This window comes from Oryx dammah, unplaced genomic scaffold (assembly GCF_014754425.2).
Source record: "Oryx dammah isolate SB20612 unplaced genomic scaffold, SCBI_Odam_1.1 HiC_scaffold_4, whole genome shotgun sequence".
NCBI classification, from domain to species: Eukaryota; Metazoa; Chordata; class Mammalia; order Artiodactyla; family Bovidae; genus Oryx; species Oryx dammah.
Genome location: NW_024070188.1, coordinates 16,140,989 through 16,163,009, shown reverse-complemented (window position 1 = coordinate 16,163,009; position 22,021 = coordinate 16,140,989). Strand labels below are relative to the sequence as shown.

Sequence of the window (22,021 nt, the reverse complement as noted above, 5' to 3'; positions counted from 1 at the left end):
GGCTAATTACCGAAGCACAGGCTCTAGAACGTCGTATCTTGAAAAAGTTCTAGATAGTGGTTTGTTCTTTAGTCATTTATTTATCCTCCAAAATAGAATGAAGTATTGTAGCTACAATATGCTCTTTAGGAGCATGATGTAATTTTTTTTTTTTTTTTTTTCACAAAAAGAGCTGTAGTGGCTTTTTCTCAACAGATTTTCTCACCCTCCAGAAAATCATTTTATTTGTGGTCTGTGACTCTTATTGTCTTTGAATTAGCACACTGTTAAAACATCCACAAATGAGTGAATAAGCCTTGATTTTTGGACCTGACCAGTAGTCTTTTCTATTGTGTTCATTTATTGTTGCCTGTTGAGGCCAGTGTTCTTGCCTGGAGAATCCCAGGGCCAGGGGAGCCTGGTTGGGCTGCTGTCTATAGGGTCGCACCGAGTCGGACACGACTGAAGCGACTTAGAAGCATTGAGGGACTGATTTTGCTAACAGGTTTGGAAGAGGTTAAAGCGTCTGCCTCCAATGCGGGAGACCTGGGTTCGATCCCTGGGTCGGGAAGATCCGCTGGAGGAGGGCACGGCAACCCACTCCAGTACTCTTGCCTGGAGAATCCCATGGACGGAGGAGCCTGGTGGGCTACAGTCCATGGGGTCGCAAAGAGTCGGACACGACTGAGCGACTTCACCTCACCTCACCTTTGTTTAGCTCAGAGTTATAGAATTTGAGAATTCCAGAAAGCTAGTCCCTGGATAGCTGAGCATTCTTAATATGTTGTTTAAAATATACTTTTTAAAAAATGTTAGGTTGACATGTAACTAAAATGCTATCTCTGATGAGGGAAAGGAGTGAATTCCTGAGTGAATATTTTGTTGTCACTCAGCAAACAGTGACAGGGCTTCCTGGATTGATTGTTCCAGGTGACTACAGCCTTCGCAAAGCTCGTGTGACTTGTTTACTTGGAACAATGGTGTGTATTGGGCCATCTTCTCTGACATATGCGCTAGTGGCCAAGCAGCAAGATATTAATTGCTTTGACAAGATTTCAGGTGCAGGCTGTGACTGTGAGAGAGATTTTTGTGAGAAACCTGTAGGGCAGTTCCAGCTTCCCTGGTGGCTCAGACAATAGGAGTCTTACCTGTAATGCAGGAGACCCAGGCTTGACCCCTGGGTCAGGAAGATCCCCTGGAGAAGGAAATGCCAACCCACTCAGTATTCTTGCCTGGGAAATCCCATAGACAGAGGAGCCTGGCAGGCTACAGTCCACGAGGTCACAAAGAGTCAGACACGACTTAGTGACTAAGATGTTCACTTTTTTTCCTCTAAGGGAATTTGTCTGGTGCTTTATATTCAAACCAGGAGTGGTGGGGAGAATGGAGGAGGACGAATCTGATTCCAGAACATGTACTTTTTCCTTTGTGTTAAACTCCCTGCATTCTATTTAATACAACTTGAAAGGATTACTTGAAGGAAGGAAAAATGAATTGGGGTGGGAGTGTCTTCCTGACAGTACATAGTAACTCCCTCCCTTTCGCCTGTCTCCATTGATCATAAGCAAAGCGTCACCTCTGATTTTAGATCAGATAGTCTTAGTGCTTGAGGCCAAGCAAATTCCAGCTGTGTCCTCTCCCAGCCTTTCCCAAGCTCTCCTCCTGATGTCCTACTCCAGCGGTGTGGTGTAAAGAAGTTGAGCTTTGGACTCAGTCAGACCGGGGTTCGGATTCTTACTACCTTAAGAGGTTGGTGACGTTTTCTAAACCTTGGTTTCCTCATAAAATGCAGATGATTCAGAGCATTATGTTGAAATAAGACCATGTGCATGAAAAGTGTGTGGTACAGGGTAGGCACTTAATGATGTCTTTTCCTTGCTGTCTCCCCTTCCTGTGACTTCATGAACATAAAAATATGTACGAAAATAGTGCTTCGGGTGGAGATGAAGGCTGTCATTCCTTGTTTCCTCCAGTACTTCAACTGTGGCTTCATAATTTACATTCTAAGGACAAACCCATGCTAGTTACCATTTACCTCTGGAATGTTCTTTGTGTTAATAGGCGTTTATTAAAAGTCTGTGTTCAACGTTTTGAACCAAGGCTAAGGAGAACCGTGAATACCAACTGGCATCATTGAATGACTGTAGATTTTAAGGCTATAACTACATTTTGATATTCTATCCTCAGACTCTAAAGTCAGATGTCAGCCTTGATCTCTGTCCTCAGTTGTTACATTTTTTTCTGTGTATTGACTTACTCAACCCTTTGGAATACATTACACTATCTATTTCTTTTTAATATCAAACCCTCTCATGATGTTAGTATTGGGAAGAATAATTTTGATATCTTCTTAATACTTTGGATTTATTTGTATCATGTATAAGAAAAATATGGCTTGGGTTGGTTCACTTTTTTAATTATAAATATTTTACGTAAGAGAATATTGTGCTGTAATATTATTGTAATAGGATATCTAATGTAATATCGAGTATAATAGACAGGATACCATCAAACTTTAAACACTCTTAAAGAATAATAAAAATAGCATAAATCTCATTTTTATTTTAGGCAGGCTAAGACTTTAAGCATAAATAACTGGAAAGAATCAGTTTATAGGGAAATAAAAATGTGTTTACTTAAATAGATCTTAAATATAGTATGCTTAAATTTGAGTAAAATGAATTTGCACAGTGTTTGTATACTTACTTCTGTAGCATCAAGAAAAACTTTTTCAGCCAAACTGATTTATCAGTGCTGAGATGTGTTTCTGTGTGTGTCACCTGGCTGGTTCTCATTCCTCTGACCCTGACATCGTAGTGCAGCAGGAACCACAGAGTTACGCATTTATACATCCAGCCAGCCAGCGAGAAACCCAGCTGGGAGGAGTGAAGGGGCAAAGAGGCTGAAGGCAGGATTGGGACTCCGGGGAGTCGAGGGGATGGGAGACAAGGGCATTCCTGACTTGTAGGTGTGGTACTGAGAGTATAGAGGCAGAACTGGCATGCAGTAAAAGTAAATCATTGTATCCATGACGACAAGGTCACCAGTGATCCTCATGTTTGCTCCACGGCACACTTGGTATGTTTGCCACGTACAGCTCCATCTGGTTCACTTCCATAGAGAGGCTATCTCTCCATCTAATTTAGATCGTCCTTGAGTTCTAATTATTCTCTAACAACCTATTTTCCCCCTTCAGAACCCTCATCAAAACTGTAAGTTAAAGGGTCTCATTATCCGTATGTTCTATAATCTCCTTTGGTTTTCGCATCTTGTCTTACCTGTGTACCGCGTTACCCTCTACTAGCTTCTAGTTCCTCGGTACATAGCCATTAGATGAATGACCATCAAAAGACTTTCAGTTAGTTGCTTTGGCTTTACCCTTTATTCAGAACTTGAGTCAGAAAGAGACAAATGCCCTATGATGTCACTTATATGTGGAATCTAAAATATGACACATGAACTTATCTGCGAAGCAGAAACAGACTCACCCCCTTGGAGAACAGGCTTGTGGTTGTCAAGTGGGAAGGGGGAGGAATGGATAGGGAGTTTGGGTTTAGCAGATCAAACTATTTTTAAAAATTGCTGTTCTTAGCTGTTTATTTAGCTCTCTCATGACCATCACCAAAATGCTCAGAAAATTCCATGTTTTCTTAAGAATGGTTATGCAGTCAGCTTGGACTAAATATTGGTGATTATTTACATCCAAAAAGCAACTATTCGTCTTTAGTGTCATGGTTCATGTTAGTTCCCTTTATTACTTTTTATGATACTAATGACTGATGTTAAGATGATGTTTAGGGGTTACTTTGGGTTTAGTTTTGAGGATGTATATAGAATTGGTAATGAGGGGATTTGATGAGAGCATGATTACAGAGGTATTTGGGTTGTCTCTGGTTTGGGGGGTATCTGCATCTGCTTCCTTTTTCATCTTTGTTAATGAAGAGCTTCTGGGACCTTCCTTACACTGATGTTTCCAGCAAACTATATTGATATTTATTGTACTCTTTTTTTAGCTGTGTGTTTCTTAGCTTTGAAAGATTAGAAACTAATTCAATTTAAACATTGGCTTTCAGCCACATCTCAGTTACTCATACAGTCATTAAAAGTTCACTCAGTCCAGCTTCACCATGAACCGTGCAGCTCTTGCTAGAGCAATTAAGGGACATAACTAAAGACAAGAGCTTTGTCACATATCAGATATGCGGTGGTGTGTTTGCTCACCTTAAAGAAACATGTGTAAATTCTAAATCTCTTCCATTGTCTTAAATCTCTGAATTAAATTCTTTATGTTGGTTAAAATATATGTTAAAATTAAATTTACTAAAATTTCATTCAAATTTCAAGGAAAAACCCAGCTAGAACCTTTGTTTATTAGGAGTAATTAGGATTATGTACTTTTAATCTTTTTCAGGTCTAAATTATTTTTGGAATAGATTGATTTTGTCTAGTTCTGGAGCAACAAGTAGGAAATACTAAATATATTTGCAGAAGTGGTTTGGGTGAAGTCATTTATATTATGCTTTGATAACACTTGCACATATGGGCACTGGATTAGTTATATATAATTATGATAATCGAATAGCTCTTACTAAGTGATGAGTCAGATTTGAATTAACATTCAGAGAAGTAATGATATATAAAAGTTTTGGTTATGCATTACTCTGAATTGGAATAGGAAATGCGTTGGCTCAGTGGCTGACTGATTTAAGATTATGACTTAAATACTATCCCTTGAAGGGCAATAAAACCAGTTGCCTATTTTTTAGCACTAATTGCCTTCATTCATTTATACACTCATTTTTCCTTTTTTTCAAGCTAGCAATTATTGCTCTTGTTATGGTGTAATGTGCACGTCACTATGGAATTTTAACCAGGTTGGAATTCAAACTTGACTTTTCCTACGTTCTCCTAAGGACCCTTCCTGTGCAGAGCTCTTTCTAAATTAAGGCCAGGGGAGAGCTTCGTGTTCTTGGCTAGGGTAGACCTGACTCAGGACTGTCACTGGCTGCTGCATCTTCTTACCTTAAATCTGAACCAGGGGTCACTGAATACAAAGCATCAGGTGGAAACATGGTCTCTCCAATAGGAAAGTTCTTGGTACTCATTTTAATTGTGCCTTCGTCTCTATACTGGAGAAGGCAATGGCACCCTACTCCAGTACTCTTGCCTGGAAAATCCCATGGATGGAGGAGCCTGGTAGGCTGCAGTCTGTGGGGTCGCTAAGAGTCAGACACAACTGAGCGACTTCCCTTTCACTTTTCACTTTCATGCATTGGAGAAGGAAATGACAGCCCACTCCAGTGTTCTTGCCTGGAGAATCCCAGGGGCGGGAGAGCCTGGTGGGCTGATGTCTATGGGGTCACACAGAGTCGGACACAACTGAAGTGACTTAGCAGCAGTCTCTATACTGCTTCACAAAACAAAGACAGTATTGTTTTCTCAGAAAAGTTGTGAGAAATAATGAGGTGTTCCTTTAAGTGAATTTGATTAACTGCATGTGATACAACATGAAAAAGGCAAAGCGGTAGGCATTAATGTTACTGAGTTTGTATTCAGTGAGAAGGAGGAGTGAAAATAAATTCTGGTAACCATTAATGGATTTGTTGTTTAGGAAGTATTCTGGGTTCTCTGTTGAGAAGAATCCCAGTGATACGGGCTTCCCTCGTGGCTCAGCAGGTAAAGAATCTGCCTGTAGTGTGGGAGTCCTGGGATTGATCTCTGGGTTGGGAAGATACCCTGGAGAAGAGAACGGCTACCCACTCTAGTATTCTGGCCTGGAGAATTCCATGGAATGTATAGTCCATGGGGTCGCAAAGAATCAGGCATGACTGACTGACTTTCACTTTCCAGTGGTATGTGCCCCTTCTGTTTTTATTGCTTTGATGTATCGTTGAAGTCACAGTGGTAAGGCATGTAGAGAAGAGGCTGCTTTGCAGAGTGTTCAAGGATGGGTTAGTTCTAGTTTGCCAAAGCTCCAGGAAAATCTTTTATCTCCAGACAATAAGAAGTACCAGTAGTCATTGGATAGTGTGTTTGGGCAATAGTTAGCTTTGGCTTGGGCAATCTCTAGCAGCCTCAGTTTTCTCATCAATGAAATGAGGATAGTCATATCTGTCTTGAGAATGTTAGGAGGACTCTGATAATAATATGGATTAGTTGCCTAGCACATTTCATTTTCTCAGAAGAAGATATTTTTATTATGTGTTTATGCCTTAGGGTCCCACCAAAAGCAGGACTTGAGACAAACTTCTGGGGAAAGACCATAACTATACCTTTTTCCCTTTGGTTTATTACTCAAAAAGGGCCATGATAAAAACAAGCATAATTATTGGAAATAATTTAGGGGGAACCAGAATAACACATGGGGTTGCTAGGAGTCGGACACGACTGAGCAACTTCACTTTCACTTTTCACTTTCATGCATTGGAGAAGGAAATGGCAACCCACTCCAGTGTTCTTGCCTGGAAAATCCCAGGGACGGGGAGCCTGGTGGGCTGCCGTCTGTGGGGTCACACAGAGTTGGACACGACTGAAGTGACTTAGCAGCAGCAGCAGCAGGCTTTCTTCTAGACACTAGGGATATAATATGAAATACAGCAGAATTATAGCCTAATGGAACTGATATTTTATAATATTAAACAGAAGGCAATGGCACCCCACTCCAGTACTCTTGCCTGGAAAATCCCATAGACGGAGGAGCCTGGTAGGCTCCAGTCCATGGGGTCGCTAGGAGTCAGGCACGACTGAGCGACTTCACTTTCACGCATTGGAGAAGGAAATGGCAACCCACCCCAGTGTTCTTGCCTGGAGAATCCCAGGGACGGGGGAGCCTGGTGGGCTGCCATCTCTGGGGTCGCATAGAGTCGGACACGACTGAAGCGACTTAGCAGCAGCAGCAGCAGCAGGCTTGAATTACTTAATATTTTTAATAAAAGCAATTTTTTTTCTTAAGGAACAAAAACTAACTTTACCAAATAGAAATCATATGGACTTTTTAAGTGAATAAAGATGTTTTTTATTTTCATGTATTTTACTTGAAAATGGATGTTTCTAAATACTTTAATTTGTTTGCTTATCAGGTTTGAAGATCTCCACTTCTTATTGGAATTTTATTTACTTTAAAATTATATAACAAAATTAATGAGGCATTATATAAATACATAAAATGTACTTGAATGAATGTAAAATTTTCTAGAGAGTTAGTACATATTTTCAAAAATTGTTGGCCTCGTGGGATATTCAACTCATACCATGCTTTTTCTTCAGAGAGCATGCAAAATTTAATTATGCTTTTAAAAACATTGTGAATGATGAATCTATCGATAAGTCAAACTAAGTGTGAAATCATTATGCAAGACCATTTTGCTGTTATGTGATTTATTTATATATACTGGACTTATTTAATTTTCACACAATCACTGAATAAGTTTTAGCTTGATAAAGGAGAATATATTATTTTGACATCCTTAAAACTCATGGCATGAATCTCACTGTTTGAAAGGAGACATTCTCAACTAGAATTTAAAAATCTAATTTGATAAACTCTCAGTCTCAGACTTTTTAGGTGTAAAGTTGTCTATGTGAATAACATTGATTTAATGAAGTAGCAAGGGGAAATTTGTAAATGCAAAAGTGAAGTAATTTGAAAATCTATTAACTGAGAGATTTGTGCTTATGCTATCTTTAGAGGACACAAAGGAAAAAAGTGAAACATGAGAACTTTTTATATAAAGAGACACAGAGAATGACAGTCAACAATAGAAAGATCTGCACAAAAGAAAATAAAAAGTGAAAACACTTATCCTGAGCTGCATGATGTTAAAATGTCCTGAAAGAGCATGAAAATTAATTATCTTCTTTAGTTTGCCTTTACAAATGAGTTGGAAATGTCAGGCACAGTTCTGGATGAATGAGAAGGCTGAGCACAGCATCATTTGCAGGTGCTTTCTGAACACAGCAGAACTCAGAGGACTCTGACATGCCTAAGAGAGCCATGGTAAACACAGTGCGTTTATCATGCTTGTATGCGTTTTCATTGCTACTGACAGCATAGTCAAGGGCAAAGAAGCCCATGTTGCTTTATGCATTGAGAGTCAATATGACGTAAAAGAACACTGGGGAAGATTCAGAAGACCTGGGTCCTAATTCTTTCTCTGCTCTCCATCCAGACAACTCATTCAGGGCCTCAGTGTATAGGACCTCAGTTCTGAAATTAGAGGACTGAGGTTAATGAGTTAAATATATTCTTCTCTAAGGCATCTGCCAATTACAGCTTTCTGTAGCTCTGTATTCTGCTGTAGTCTTAGAAACTAAACTATAGCGTCCTTCCTGCGTCCTCCTTGCTTAGACTTCATGGCCAAGAGAGCTGGCTTTGTGTTTACAGTGGTAATCACTGGAAGGCATGAAAGGCCTGAACGTCTTGGAATTAAATAAGCACATGGTTACTTACACTAGAAAGTTCCTCTTCCATTAGGCAGATATTCTTGATCAAAATAAGATGAGACAACACCCCCCATGCTGTTTTATAGTCCTAAGGATGATTGTATATGTTAGTTAATAAGTGACCAAAAAGAGCATGCTTTCATGTGAAAATTCGTGACTTCTCCAAGAAAAGAGATCTGAAACTGAGTTATAAATAAAAGGGAACATCTCAGTGATTGACATATTCTGGCATTCAATATTATTACCATTCAGTATATATGAAACATTAATATTTGCAGATTGGATATTCATACATAGACATCTCTTACTATTTTAGAAGAATGATCAAAAGATAGAACATATACAAAATATGGAAAATGAAACAAAGTGGTCTCCTAATCCTATATTATCCATTTAGAAGAGAGAAAACAAGCTCAAGTTGGGATCTGTTATCAATGTGTTTTTCAAAATGCTGTTATGTGTAGATGGCTCTATAGATAATCATGGTTGGCATATACTGAACATTAACATCCTCTGAGGATGTTTTGCAGTAAATTTACTTTAAAAATCTTTATTGACATATAATTCATGTACCATAAAAGTCTTCCATTTAAGGAGTACATCACAATGGTTTCTAGTATATTCATTCACCATCACCACGGTCACATTTTCATCACTGCAAGAGAAACCCTTTAACCATTAGCTGTGACTCCCCAGTTCCCCCCAAACCACCCCCCAGCTCTTGGAAACCACAAATCTACTTGATCTCTATAAGTTTATATGTATTGGAAAACTGAAGTCGCTCAATCATGTCCAACTCTTTGCGATCCCATGGGCTGCAGAACCACACATGTGTTTTGTCTCTCTCAGTGTAATGTTACCAAGTCCATCATGTTGTAGGATGCATCAGTGCTCCATTCCTTTTTACTGCCAAATAATACGGTGCTGCAAGGATACACCACATTATGTTTATACACTCATCAGTCGATGAACATTCCCTTTGTTTCCTCTTTTCGGCTATTATGAAGGATATTGTTATGAAGCAGTTTTAAAATGTTATTCCTATTAAAAGCTTCTGCACAACAAAGGAAACTATAAGCAAGGTGAAAAGATAGCCTTTGGAATGGGAGAAAATAATAGCAAATGAAGCAACTGACAAACAACTAATCTCAAAAATATACAAGCAACTCCTGCAGCTCAATTCCAGAAAAATAAACGACCCAATCAAAAAATGGGCCAAAGAACTAAATAGACATTTCTCCAAAGAAGACATACAGATGGCTAACAAACACATGAAAAGATGCTCAACATCACTCATTATCAGAAAAATGCAAATCAAAACCACAATGAGGTACCATTTAACGCCAGTCAGAATGGCTGCGATCCAAAAGTCTACAAGCAATAAATGCTGGAGAGGGTGTGGAGAAAAGGGAACCCTCTTACACTGTTGGCGGGAATGCAAACTGTACAGCCACTATGGAGAACCGTGTGGAGATTCCTTAAAAAACTGGAAATAGAACTGCCTTACGACCCAGCAATCCCACTGCTGGGCATACACACCGAGGAAACCAAAATTGAAAGAGACACTTGTACCCCAGTGTTCATCACAGCACTGTTTATAATAGCCGGGACATGGAAGCAACCTTGATGTCCATCAGCAGATGAATGGACAAGAAAGCCGTGGTACATATACACAATGGAGTATTACTCAGCCATCAAAAAGAATACATTTGAATCCATTCTAATGAGGTGGATGAAACTGGAGCCTATTATACAGAGTGAAGTAAGCCAGAAAGAAAAACACCAATACAGTATACTAACATGTATATATGGAATTTAGAAAGATGGTAATGAAAACCCTGTATGTGACACAGCAAAAGAGACACAGATGTATAGAACAGTCTTTTGGACTCTGTGGGAGAGGGAGAGGGTGGGATGATTTGGGAGAATGGCATTGAAACATGTATAATATCATATAAGAAACGAATCGCCAGTCTAGTTTTGATGCAGGATACAGGATGCTTGGGGCTGGTGCACTGGGATGACCTGGAGGGATGATGGCGGGGGGAGGTGGGAGGGGGGTTCGAGATTGGGAACATGTGTACACCCGTGGCGGATTCATGTTGATGTGTGGCAAAACCAATAAATATTGTAAAGTAAATAATAATAATAAAAATAAATAAATAAAATAAAAATAAAAAATAAAATGTTATTCCCTTGAAAGTTTTTGTGTAGATATGTGCTTTCATTATTCATTGGTATATATATACCTATGAAATGGCAACCCACTCCAGTATTCTTGTCTGGGAAATCCCATGGACGAAGGAGCCTGGTGGCCTACAGTCCACGGGGTCGCAAAGAGTCAGACACAACTGAGCGACTTCACTTTCACGAGTAAAATAGCTGGTCATATAGTGAAAGTGAAGTCTCCTAGTCATGTCCGACTCTCTGAGACCCAATGGACTGTAACCTATCAGGCTACTCTGACCATGGGATTTTCCAGACACGAATGCTGGAGTGGGTTGCCATTTCCTTCTCCAGGGGATCTTCCTGATCCGGGGATCGAGCCCAGGTCTCCAGCATTGCAGGCAAATGCTTTACCATCTGAGCCACCATACCTCTGTTTAATAATTTGAAGGATTGTCAACCTTGTTGTTTTCCAGTGAAGCTGGAAAAGCTTCATTGGAAAAATGAAATGAAGCTTTTCCATTTTATATTCTGTATTTATATTTATATTCTGAAGGAGGCTTTCAGTTTCTCCACATCCTTGTCAGCACTTGTCATTGTCCAACTTTTTTATTATAGCCATCTTGGTGGGTGTGAGGTGGTATTTCAGTGTGGTTTTAATTTGCATCTTCTAGCAGCTAATGATGTTAGGCATCTTTTCATGTCCTTATTGGCCATTTGCATACCTTCTTTGGAGAAATGTCTTTTAATATCCATTGCCCATTTTCTAAATTGGGTTATCTTTTATTGATTTAGTTGTAATAATTCCTGTATACTTTAGATACAAGTCATTTATCAGATATGATTGGCAAATAGTTTCTCCACTTCTGTGAGTAACCTTGTCACTTTTTGATGGTGTCTTTTGGTGCACAAAAGTTTTAAATTTTGGTGAAGTTTAATTTATATATGAGAAGGCAATGGCACCCCACTCCAGTACTCTTGCCTGGAAAATCCCATGAACGGAGGAGCCTGGTAGGCTGCAGTCCATGGGGTCGCTAAGAGTCAGACATGACTGAGTGACTTCACTTTCTCTTTTCACCTTCATGCATTGGAGAAGGAACTGGCAGCCCACTCCAGTGTTCCTGCCTGGAGAATCCCAGGGACGGGGGAGCCTGGTGGGCTGCCATCTGTGGGGTCGCACGGAGTTCGACACGACTGAAGTGACTTAGCAGCAGCAGCAGCAGTGGTGGTGGTTTAGTCACTAAGTTGTGTCTGACTTTTTGGGACCCCATGGACTGTAGCCCACCAGGCTCCTCTGTCCATGGGATTCCCCAGGCAAGAATGCTGGAGTTGGGTTGCCATTTCCTTCTCCAGGGGCTCTTCCAGATCCAGGGATAGAACCTGGGTCTCTTGCATTGCAGGCAAATTCTTTACCAACTGAGCCACAAAGGAAGCCCTAATTTATTTTTAATTTTTAATTGAAAGATATTTATTTTTAATTGAAGGATAATTGCTTTGCAACGTTGTGTTCGTTTTGTCACTGGTGTGTTTGGTGTCTGTTGCCTGAACCAAGGTCATGAAGGCTTACTCTTATTTTCTTCTAAAAATTTTATAGTTTTAGCTCTTACATTTAGATTTATGACCATTTTAAGTTAATCAAGGGCTTCCCTTGTGGCTCAGCTGGTAAAGATTCTGCCTGCAATGCGGGAGACCTGGGTTTGATCCCTGGGTTGAGAAGCTCCCCTGGAGAAGGGAAAGGCTACCCACTCCAGTATTCTGGCCTGGAGAATTCCATGGACGGTCCATGGGGTCGCAGAGTCGACACAACTGAGCGACTTTCATTAAGTTAATTCATATGTGGTATGAGGTATGGATCCAACTTCATTCTTTTGCATCTGGTTGTCCTGGCACCATTTGTTGAAAAGAAACTCTATTCCCCCATTGAATTATCTTAGGTTCAAAAATTTGACAGTTTGGAAGAGGTTTTGAAAATATCAATTTCTGTATTTTTGACATTTATTTTAGTTTGATAAGAAGAGACTTAGGGTTTGATGGCTGGCCTTTTAGCTACCTGAAATTCCACATATGGAAGTAAAACATAGTGAAGCAAAAATATAGAATGATGTCATAAGGGGATTATGAGCATGGTTTGTAAATTACAAGAAACTATTTTGCTATATTAAAGTACTATATAAAAAGTCATCCTAATGGTATGTGATACTCTGAATAAGGACCATCAAAAAGTGCAAGAGGCTGAAAGATGTATAAAGATACTGCCATGTCCAGTATCTTCTATTTACCCAACGGGAGAAAGGGATTAACACATTTTAGAAAGATCCTTACCAATATTTACAAAGGATTTACTCTTTCTCTCTAGTTGTAGAAAGAGAGGCTGTGGCATTATGGGTACTGTTTAGAGTTGACCCATTTTGCAGCTGGCTTTGTTTCTTTCTGGTTTAAAAACAAAAAGCAGAGGCCTGGAGGAATATCTCTTCCATGAGTAAAGTGGCAACTTTAGCTAAGACTGAGATTAGTAATAAGAATGTGTGTGCTCAGTTGTATCCATCTCTTTGTGACCCCATGGACCATAGCCTCCCAGGCTCCTCTGTCCATGAAATTTCCAGGCAAGAATACGGAAGTGGGTTGCCATTTCCTCCTCTAGGGGATCTTCCCAACCCAGGGATTGAACCTGTGTGTCTTGCTCCTCCTGCATTGGCAGGTGGATCCTTTACCTCTTCACCTGAGAAGCCCTTGGCAGTAAGAATGCTGCTGCTGCTGCTAAGTCGCTTCAGTCGTGTCCAACTCTGTGCTACCCCATAGACAGCAGCCCACCAGGCTCCTCCGTTCCTGGGATTCTCCAGGCAAGAACACCGGAGTGGTTGCCATGTCCTTCTCCAATACATGAAAGTGATCCTTCTCCAATACATGAAAGTGAAAAGTGAAAGTGAAGTCTCTCTGTCATGTCTGACTCTTAGGAATAGTTGCTGATAAATACCGAATGGTTTCTTTATAAAGTTGGTAACATTATTAGTCTCATTTACTAATGATTGAATTGAAGTTTAGAGATGGTATATAGCTTGCCTACAGACACAGAACTAGTTAGTAGTGGAGGTAGCATAACTCAAGGGTGTCTAATTCTAGCTTGCTATGTTTTACTACCTTCCAAGATAAAAACTAAGATCTTGGCATGCGGTCCCATCATTTCATAGAAAATAGATGGGGGAAAAATGGAAACAGTGATGGATTTTATTTTCTTGGGCTCCAAAATCACTGCACATGGTGACTGCAGCCATGAAATTAAAAGACGCTTGCTTCTTGTAAGAAAAACTATGACAAACCTAGACAGCATATTAAAAAGCAGAGACATCACTTTGTTGACAAAGGTCTGTATAGTCAAAGCTGTATAGTTTTTCCAGTAGTCATGTATGGGTGTGAGAGTTGGACCATAAGGAAAGCTGAGTGCTGAAGAATTGATGCTTTTGAATTGTGGTACTGAAGAAGATTCTTGAGAGTCCCTTGGGCAGCAGGGAGATCAAACCAGTCAATCCTAAAGGAAATCAGTCCTGAATATTCATTGGAGGGACTGATGCTGAAGCTGAAGCTCCAATAACCTGAAGCAAAGAGCTGATTCATTGGAAAAGACCCTGATGCTGGGAAAGATTGAGGGCTAGAGAAGAAGGGCGGGACAGAGGATGAGATGGTTGGATAGCATCATCCACTCAATGGACATGAATTTGGGCAAACTCCGGGAAACAGTGAAGGACAGGAAGTCCTGGTGTGCTGCAGTCCATGGGGTCACAGAGTCGGACACAATTGAACAAGAAGCTAAAAGCTTAAGCAAGATTATGAAAGTTTAGTTTAATGGCTCAGTCTCCTAAGCATATTTCTTGTTTTCCTTATTTTGATTATAAACATTTCTTATGCACTTCTTTTGATTTGTAAACATTATGGAAACAGGTTCTGTAATGATTCTAAGGCATCTGTTCGTTCTTTTGCATGTGTTGGAACTTCTAGGCATGAGTAAAGATGGTGACAGCATTATATCTGTTAATACCAAAAGGTCATGAGATACCAGGAAGCACTAGACATGCAAGCTGTTACGGGATATTTGGTTCATCTCAAGCCAATGTTACGGATTCTAATCTGTTAGTCTGATCCTGATGTTGCTTATGCTCAGTTATCTACGACTTTTCTCAAGCCATAACCCCAAATCTGGTCCTTATGATACTGCTGGACTGTGACTGCCTGAGGTCAGTCCCTCAGAGAAATGCAGAGGTGGGTAGGATCAAACTACTGAAAATAAACTAGTCTCTTAGCATTTAGAATGACTGCTCTTTTCATCAGCTCCTTCATGAGATGGTTGTATTTTCATGATGATGTGGATTTTCTCATTTTTGAAGGTCCACAGGATGATGTTATTTCAACTAGTGCAGCATGGTATGACAACAGGAACACTGCAATGCGATGCAAATATCAACAACCACACCATCAGTAGGCCGAGCAGATAATGTGCCTGAACTAGCTGTGACAGTCAGCAAATGATTGATGTGTGAAGCACAGCTTTTAGCAGCAGCTGCTTCCCTGAGAATTGTGAATCACCATTTTAGTGACTCACCATTGCAGCTGCCTTTTTCCTCTGAGCCAGATAAATCCTGACATGAACAAGGTGCTGATAGAGAAAGTGTAAATTCGGCTAGTAGTAAATGTCACTGGCCTCCGTGTGAGACATGTAGTCATTCTCAAATCCGAGAAGGGGAAGGAAGGAGATAACTTTGACATTGAATATATTTTCGTTGAGTTTTGTCTCTTTTTTTGTTCTGTCCATAATCTTCTTGCCTAGAATGTAATGTCTTAAAGTGAAACATATTTAAATAAGTTAATTCATCTTTTAAATAATAAATATATTTAATGTAAAGAATTTAGTATGTCTACTAAGCAACACTCTAGGGAAAAATACATCTTTGTAGAAAAGTGTATTAAGACTTTCCTTTATTCTGCTTTTGTACTTTAGTGATGTTAACGTTTTAAAATTCAACTGTGAGTATTGGGCTCCAGTCATGAAGTGCAGTCTGTACAGTTGAATTCAGTGGCCTGCTCTAAATGGCTCTCCAATTCTAGACAGATTATGAATTAGAAAAGTGATGGGTTTTTTTAGTTGACCTATATACCTGGATTAAAAAAAAAAAATCCTCAAAATGGTGATGCCAACAACAGTGACAAAGAGAAACAAGGCTAGGCTGCCTCTCTTAGTAAAGGTGAATGAGAAAACCAGAAATGAGCATTTCAGCCTAAGCCTCTTTATTGATGAACTGAGTTTGAAGTCTTGGCTGGTTTGCTCTTCAGAGATAATTCTTAGAGATGGTTTCCAAGAATAACTCTTCCAAAGACCTGTTAAGAATGAATTTATTTCAAAATGCTACTTCAGATTTATTCTTCATGCTGTTCTAAAATATAAAACTAACAATCAGTGTTTTATTTAGGTAGAAGCACTTAAATCTAAAGCTTATCAAATAGTTAACAAAGATACACGCCTCAGAATAAGATTTCTCTAATACATTTTTTTCTACCTGTATTTTTCCTAGACAGTAGAAAGAAGAAATAGCCATGATTGAGAATATTAGGGCAAAGTAGATTAAAGAGGGAAACCTTTGGCCCAGGAAATAATGGGATCAAAACCACACAGGAATTCATAAAGAGTTAGTTTTGAAAGGAAATGGAGGTCAGGAGGAAGGGATAAAAAAAGTTGGCTATAAATCAATTTTATTAATGAAAAAAATACCCAAGTGTGTTTGAAATTTTCACAGCTCTTTTTTGGTTCTGTGTTGATAATTGACAATTGGGTTTTGGATGAAGCTGAGTTTATACTCCTTTGCCCCCAATAAAGTAATGATTTGTGATCTTGTACTCCTCATTAACCTTCTAAAGTACACTTTCTCCTTTGCTACAAAGGACATTCTAATAATATTGACTATTGTTTATTAAATTATTTATACTAAGACATTGTCTCACTTAATCTTCAGAACGCTCTGTGAGCAAAAGGTCTATTTTTACATTTGCTGTTGTTGTTCAGTCTCCCAGACTGACCTCACAGACTGGAGCACGCCAGGCCTCTCTGTCTCTCACCATCTCCCAGAGTTTGCTGAAGTTCATGTCCATTGAATCAGTGATGCCATCCACCCATCTCATCATCTGACTCCCTCTTCTGCTTCTGTCCTCAGTCTTTCCCAGCATCATGGACTTTTCCAGTGAGTCAGCTGTTTGTTTCAGATGACCAAAATACTGGAGCTTCAGCTTCAGCATCAGTCCTTTTAATGAACATTCAGGGTTGATTTCCCTTTAGATTGACTGGTTTTGATCTCCTTGCTGTCCAAGGGACTCTCAAGAGTCTTCTCCAGTACCACAGTTCAAAAATATCAATTCTTCAGTGCTCAGCCTTCTTTATGGTCCAGCTCTCACAACCATACAGGACCACTGGGAAGACCCTAGCCTTGACTATATGGACCTTTGTTGGCAGAGTAATGTTTCTGCTTTTCAACACACTGTCTAGGTTTGTCATAGCTTTCCTGCCAAGAAGTGTAAATTCGGCTAGTAGTAAATGCCATCTTCTGATTTCATAACTGCAGTGACCCACCGCAGTGATTTTAGAGCCCAAGAAGAGGAAATCTGTCACTACTTCCACTTTTTCCCCTTCTATTTGCCATGAAGTGATGGCGCTGGATGCCATGATCTTAGTTTTTTTAATATTTAGTTTTAAAGCTAGTTCTTTCACTCTCCTCCTTCACCCTCATCAAGAGGCTGTTTAGCTCCTCTTCGCTTTCTGCCATAAGAGTGGTATCATCCACTTATCTGAGGCTGTTGATGTTTCTCCTGCCTATCTTTTTTTTTTTTTAATTTTATTATTATTTTTTTTATTTTACTTTACAATTCTGTATTGGTTTTGCCATACATTGACATGAATCCACCACGGGTGTACATGCGTTCTTGTAACTCATTCAGCCCGGCATTTCTCATGATGTGCTCAGCGTATAGATTAGACAAACAGAGTGACAGCAGACAGCCCTGCCGTACTCCTTTTTCAATCTTGAACCAGTCGGTTGTTCCATACAGTGTTCTGACTTCTTCTTGACCTGCATACAGGTTTCTCTGGAGACAGGTATGGTGATCTGGTATTCCCTTCTCTTTAACAGCTTTCCACAGTATTTATTATGATCCACACAGTCAAAGGCTTTGGTGTAGTCAATGAAACAGGTATATTTTTTTTTTTTTTAATTCTCTAGCTTTCTCTATGATCCAGCAAATGTAGGCAATTTGATCTCTGGTTCCTCTTTCTTTTCTAAATCCATCTTGGACATCTGGAAGTCCTTGGTTCACGTAATGCTGAAGCCTAGCACGCAAGGCTTTAAGCTTAACCTTACTAGTGTGGAAGATGAGTGCAGTTTTCTGATGGTTAGCACATTCTTTCGTACTACTCTTCTTGGGAACTGGGATGAGGATTGACCTTTTCCAGTCCTGTGGCCACTACTGGGTCTTCCAGATTTGCTGACATATTTAATGCAACACCTTGATGGCATCATCCTTTAGGGTTTTGAATAGTTCTACTGGAATTCCATCGCATCCACTAGCTTCATTTACAGCTTTATTATCTTCCTCTATGGAAGAATGGAGGAGAACTACTAATAGCCCCAGAAAGAATTTTCACATTATACATAAGAAAAGTTGTATTAAAGTGGCCCAGTTATGGTTATGTTCTAGAGCCAGCCTGGCTCCAAAGCTCATGTGCTTAGCATTATACTGTTGTTAGTGTTAGAATCTCTCCCAGCCTTACCCTGCTCTGACCACACTTTTTCCATATATATGAGTTAGTATACTGTATTGGTGTTTTTCTTTCTGGCTTACTTCACTCTGTATAATAGGCTCCAGTTTCATCCACCTCATTAGAACTGATTCAAACATATTCTTTTTAATGGCTGAGTAATACTCCGTTGTGTATATGTACCACAGCTTTTTTATCCATTCATCTGCTGATGGACATCTAGGTTGCTTCCATGTCCTGGCTATCATAAACAGTGCTCTGATGAACATTGGGCTAGATGTGTCTCTTTCAATTCTGGTTTCCTCGGTGTGTATGCCCAACAGTGGGATTGCTGGGTCATAAGGCAGTTCTGTTTCCAGTTTTTTGAGGAATCTCCACATTGTTCTCCATAGTGGCTGTACTAGTTTGCATTCCCACCAACAGTGTAAGAGGGTTCCCTTTTCTCCACATCCTCTCCAGCATTTATTGCTTGTAGACTTTTGGATTGCAGCCATTCTGACTGGCATGAAATGGTACCTCATTGTGGTTTTGATTACCCTTCTCATTAACTGCTGCGTACTGCTTCTCCCTCCTGCCTCTTGTGAGAACACACTGTTATTCATTGACATACACATTGATCTCTTTTAGCCTGCGATTCTATCAGTTCTCATCTTTTCAACTCTATATACAATACAAAATTGCTGAAATTTCCATTTTTAATTTTCTCCTCCTGTCTGAGTGCCAGGCCCATAGTTCCAGTTACTTACTCTGCAGTCCCCTTGGCAATATTGCCAGCATCTAAACTTACTAGCTCTCCTTCTCATCTGTTCTTTTGTTAGTGATTCTGTGATCCAGTTCCCTAAACATAAAACCTTGCAATTGTTTCAACTCATTGCCCTCCTTCATTCACTTTGGCCTGTCACCACATTCTGTGGATTTTTCTACTTCAAAATGTTTTTTATTCATCTGAATTAGCTAAAATATTGGTTTGACAGTTATAATAAAGTCCTGAAGTAATAGTGGATTGAACATAGTGTGGCTCAGATGGTAAAGTGTCTGCCTACAATGTGGGAGACCTGGGTTCTGTCCCTGGGTCGGGAAGATCTCCTGGAGAAGGAAATGGCAACCCACTCCAGTAATCTCACCTGGAAAATCCCATGGATGGAGGAGCCTGGTAGGCTACAGTCCATGGGGTTGCAAAGAGTTGGACATGACTGAGCAACTTCACTTTCTTTAAATGCAGTGTAGGTTTAGTTCTGTTGTATTACAGCCCAGGTAGATGGTACAGACATGGTGTAATGGCTTGACATGTTAGGGATACGGGCTGCTTACATCTTGTTGCTATATCATCCCCAGGGTGGTGTACTTGTCCACGTGGTGAATGATGGCTCACCATATAGATGATATCAAGTTTTCAAAAAAGGAAAAAGAGAAGGGAAGGGCCACACTCCCCTCTCTTTTACGGTATAACCTAGAGACGCATACATCACTTATGCTCACAGCTCACATTTCAGTGACAAAAGCCAGTTACATGGTTGCATCTAGCAGCAGGGGAGGCTTGGTAATGGGGTCCTTAGCTGTGTACCCGGCTGAACTTTCTATTTTTTAGAGAAGAAGCGCAGAAGAGCTATTGAGAGCCCAAGCAGAAGCCTCTACCACACCTTCCTTAATCCAGTTTTATTGTCTCCCCCTTTGGTGGGCCTTTATTGCCAACGCCAAGATTACTTCTAGAGTCTTACAGCTGGATTTGCTATTTGCTTACTATCAACTCACTCATTTTTCTTTTAGAGAGCCATTTTTGTTTTTGTTAAACCTCATTTTATTAGCCCACAGCATAAAGTCTTTTTCAAAACTCTTGATAATCTGGGCTTATTCTACCTGCTTCTGATCTGTTTTCAACTTTAATTCATTCATTCTTTGTCTATCCAGTAAACATGTGTTGGGTGCCTATTCTGTGTCAGGCATATAGAGTCATTTGTTTTCCTAAGCTAGTTCATTTGAGTTCTGTGGATAGAAAACATCCTCCTGAATGTCCATTCTCTCTCATGTCACATTGATTCATCTTTTGATGTTTGTTTTCATCTTTATAATGCTTGAGAGATTAACTGCGTCGTCAGAAAACAGCCTTTCAAAACTGGGTCTTGCGGTCGAAGTGGTCGGTTTTTTTTTTTTTTTTTTTTTTTTTTAGGAAGAAAAAAAAGTTCACCTGATATTTTTTTTTTGTATTTAAGAAAATTATTTTAATTGGAGTATAATTGCTTTATAATGTTGTGTTAGTTTCTGCTGTACAATAATGTGAATTTGCTCTATGTATACATATGTTCTCTCCCTTCCGTCCCCTCATCTGACATTTTGAATGTTCAGGCCTTTATACATTTTAGAACTATGATTTGCCTTTAAAAACAAAACAAAAGTAGAAACTAATGCCCCTTGAAGCAGCTATAACTAGGTATAGTAGCTCATTGAAATTGTGAAACAGCTCAGTGCAACCATTGACTAAGTATTACCTCACGGAGTTCTTTAGTTGCTTATTTGTTCTCAAACAACTTCATCTTCAGTCCTACAATCCTAGGTATGATAGAGGCAGACATTTATTTAATATAACTAAGCAGGCATCATCTTTATATTTGTATTTCTTTTTCTTGGAGAAATTGTCAGATCAGGCAGGTCCAGGGCTAGGGTGATGTACATGAAGCCAAGCTGTATAAGTGCAGTGTTAGATCTGTCTGAAGTGAATAGGATCCTTCTTCATGCAGAATTTGCACACTGACATGCCTGACTGCTCAAGTCATGAAAACTTTAAAGTTAGTACAGGTTTAACAGAAAAGGATAAGTATTCATTATTTTATCAAACCCTAGAAGTGAAGAGTTCCTTAAATCTTACCAGATCATACTTTTAAAATGTATATTTGGAAATGAGGTCTGAGGGGGATGTGCAGGGAAGCCAGGCCATGAAACCAAGGCAGGGACATCTACAAGGAAGACAGTCCAGTGTCCAGGGTCAGTCATTCAGCTGCTTTATCTGTTTCATTGTCTCAGGACAGCTACTCTTGTTCCTTCTTCAGCATGGTAGCTTTATCTCTAAAATGGCAGTCTTGTCAAGTAATTTTCAAACTACATTTGTGGAGGGAGAGTTGAGGTGGAAGAAGCAGAGTGGGTAGAGAATGAAGCTGTTTTAGCCAGAGCCGTTCTGTTTGTATTTGTCTTACGTATTGGCCACCTGCTGAAGAGTTCATTTGGGAAAGAAATATTTTAAAATAGTTTGAAAATCACTGAATTAGCCGATTTGCAAGATCTATGCTAATTCGCAACCCTGAATGTACATGAACACTAATATGATGAATTTCTGCTGATCCACCCACATCTTACTTGCTCCTCTTGAAAAGCTTGTAATAACCTTTGCGGAAACCACTGGCCTTTTTCCCTTGCGAATCTCTTAGTAGTTATATGTATATCACCAGGTTTTCCCTAGATTTAACTGTAGTTACAGAAGAGATAATGGAGAGAAATTAGATCTTGTATAGTAGCAAGGTCTTCTAAATTCTGCATCCAATCTGGAAGTTCAGGAAGAACATAGTAGAACACTTAAGTTATATTTACAGTATTCTTATTTGATTTAAATTTCTGTTAATGTATTTAACATACATGTCAATGATAATACAA

General features: G+C 39.6%; 1 protein-coding gene across 7 annotated transcripts in view; it reads left to right on the top strand.

Annotated features, from left to right (window-relative positions):
• The window catches only part of PKIB (cAMP-dependent protein kinase inhibitor beta), a 119,961-nt gene that overhangs the window by 51,836 nt on the left and 46,104 nt on the right, over nt 1-22,021 (top strand). Inside the window, exon 1 of one of the 7 annotated variants that reach the window (XR_005720869.1) lies at nt 1,365-1,728. The exons of 5 other annotated variants lie outside the window; for them this stretch is intronic. The gene's annotated coding sequence lies outside the window, so the exon portion shown is untranslated. Of the gene's footprint in view, nt 1-1,364; nt 1,729-22,021 lie in introns of those variants that run through there. One more of the 7 variants, XM_040239019.1, reaches the window with a different exon arrangement.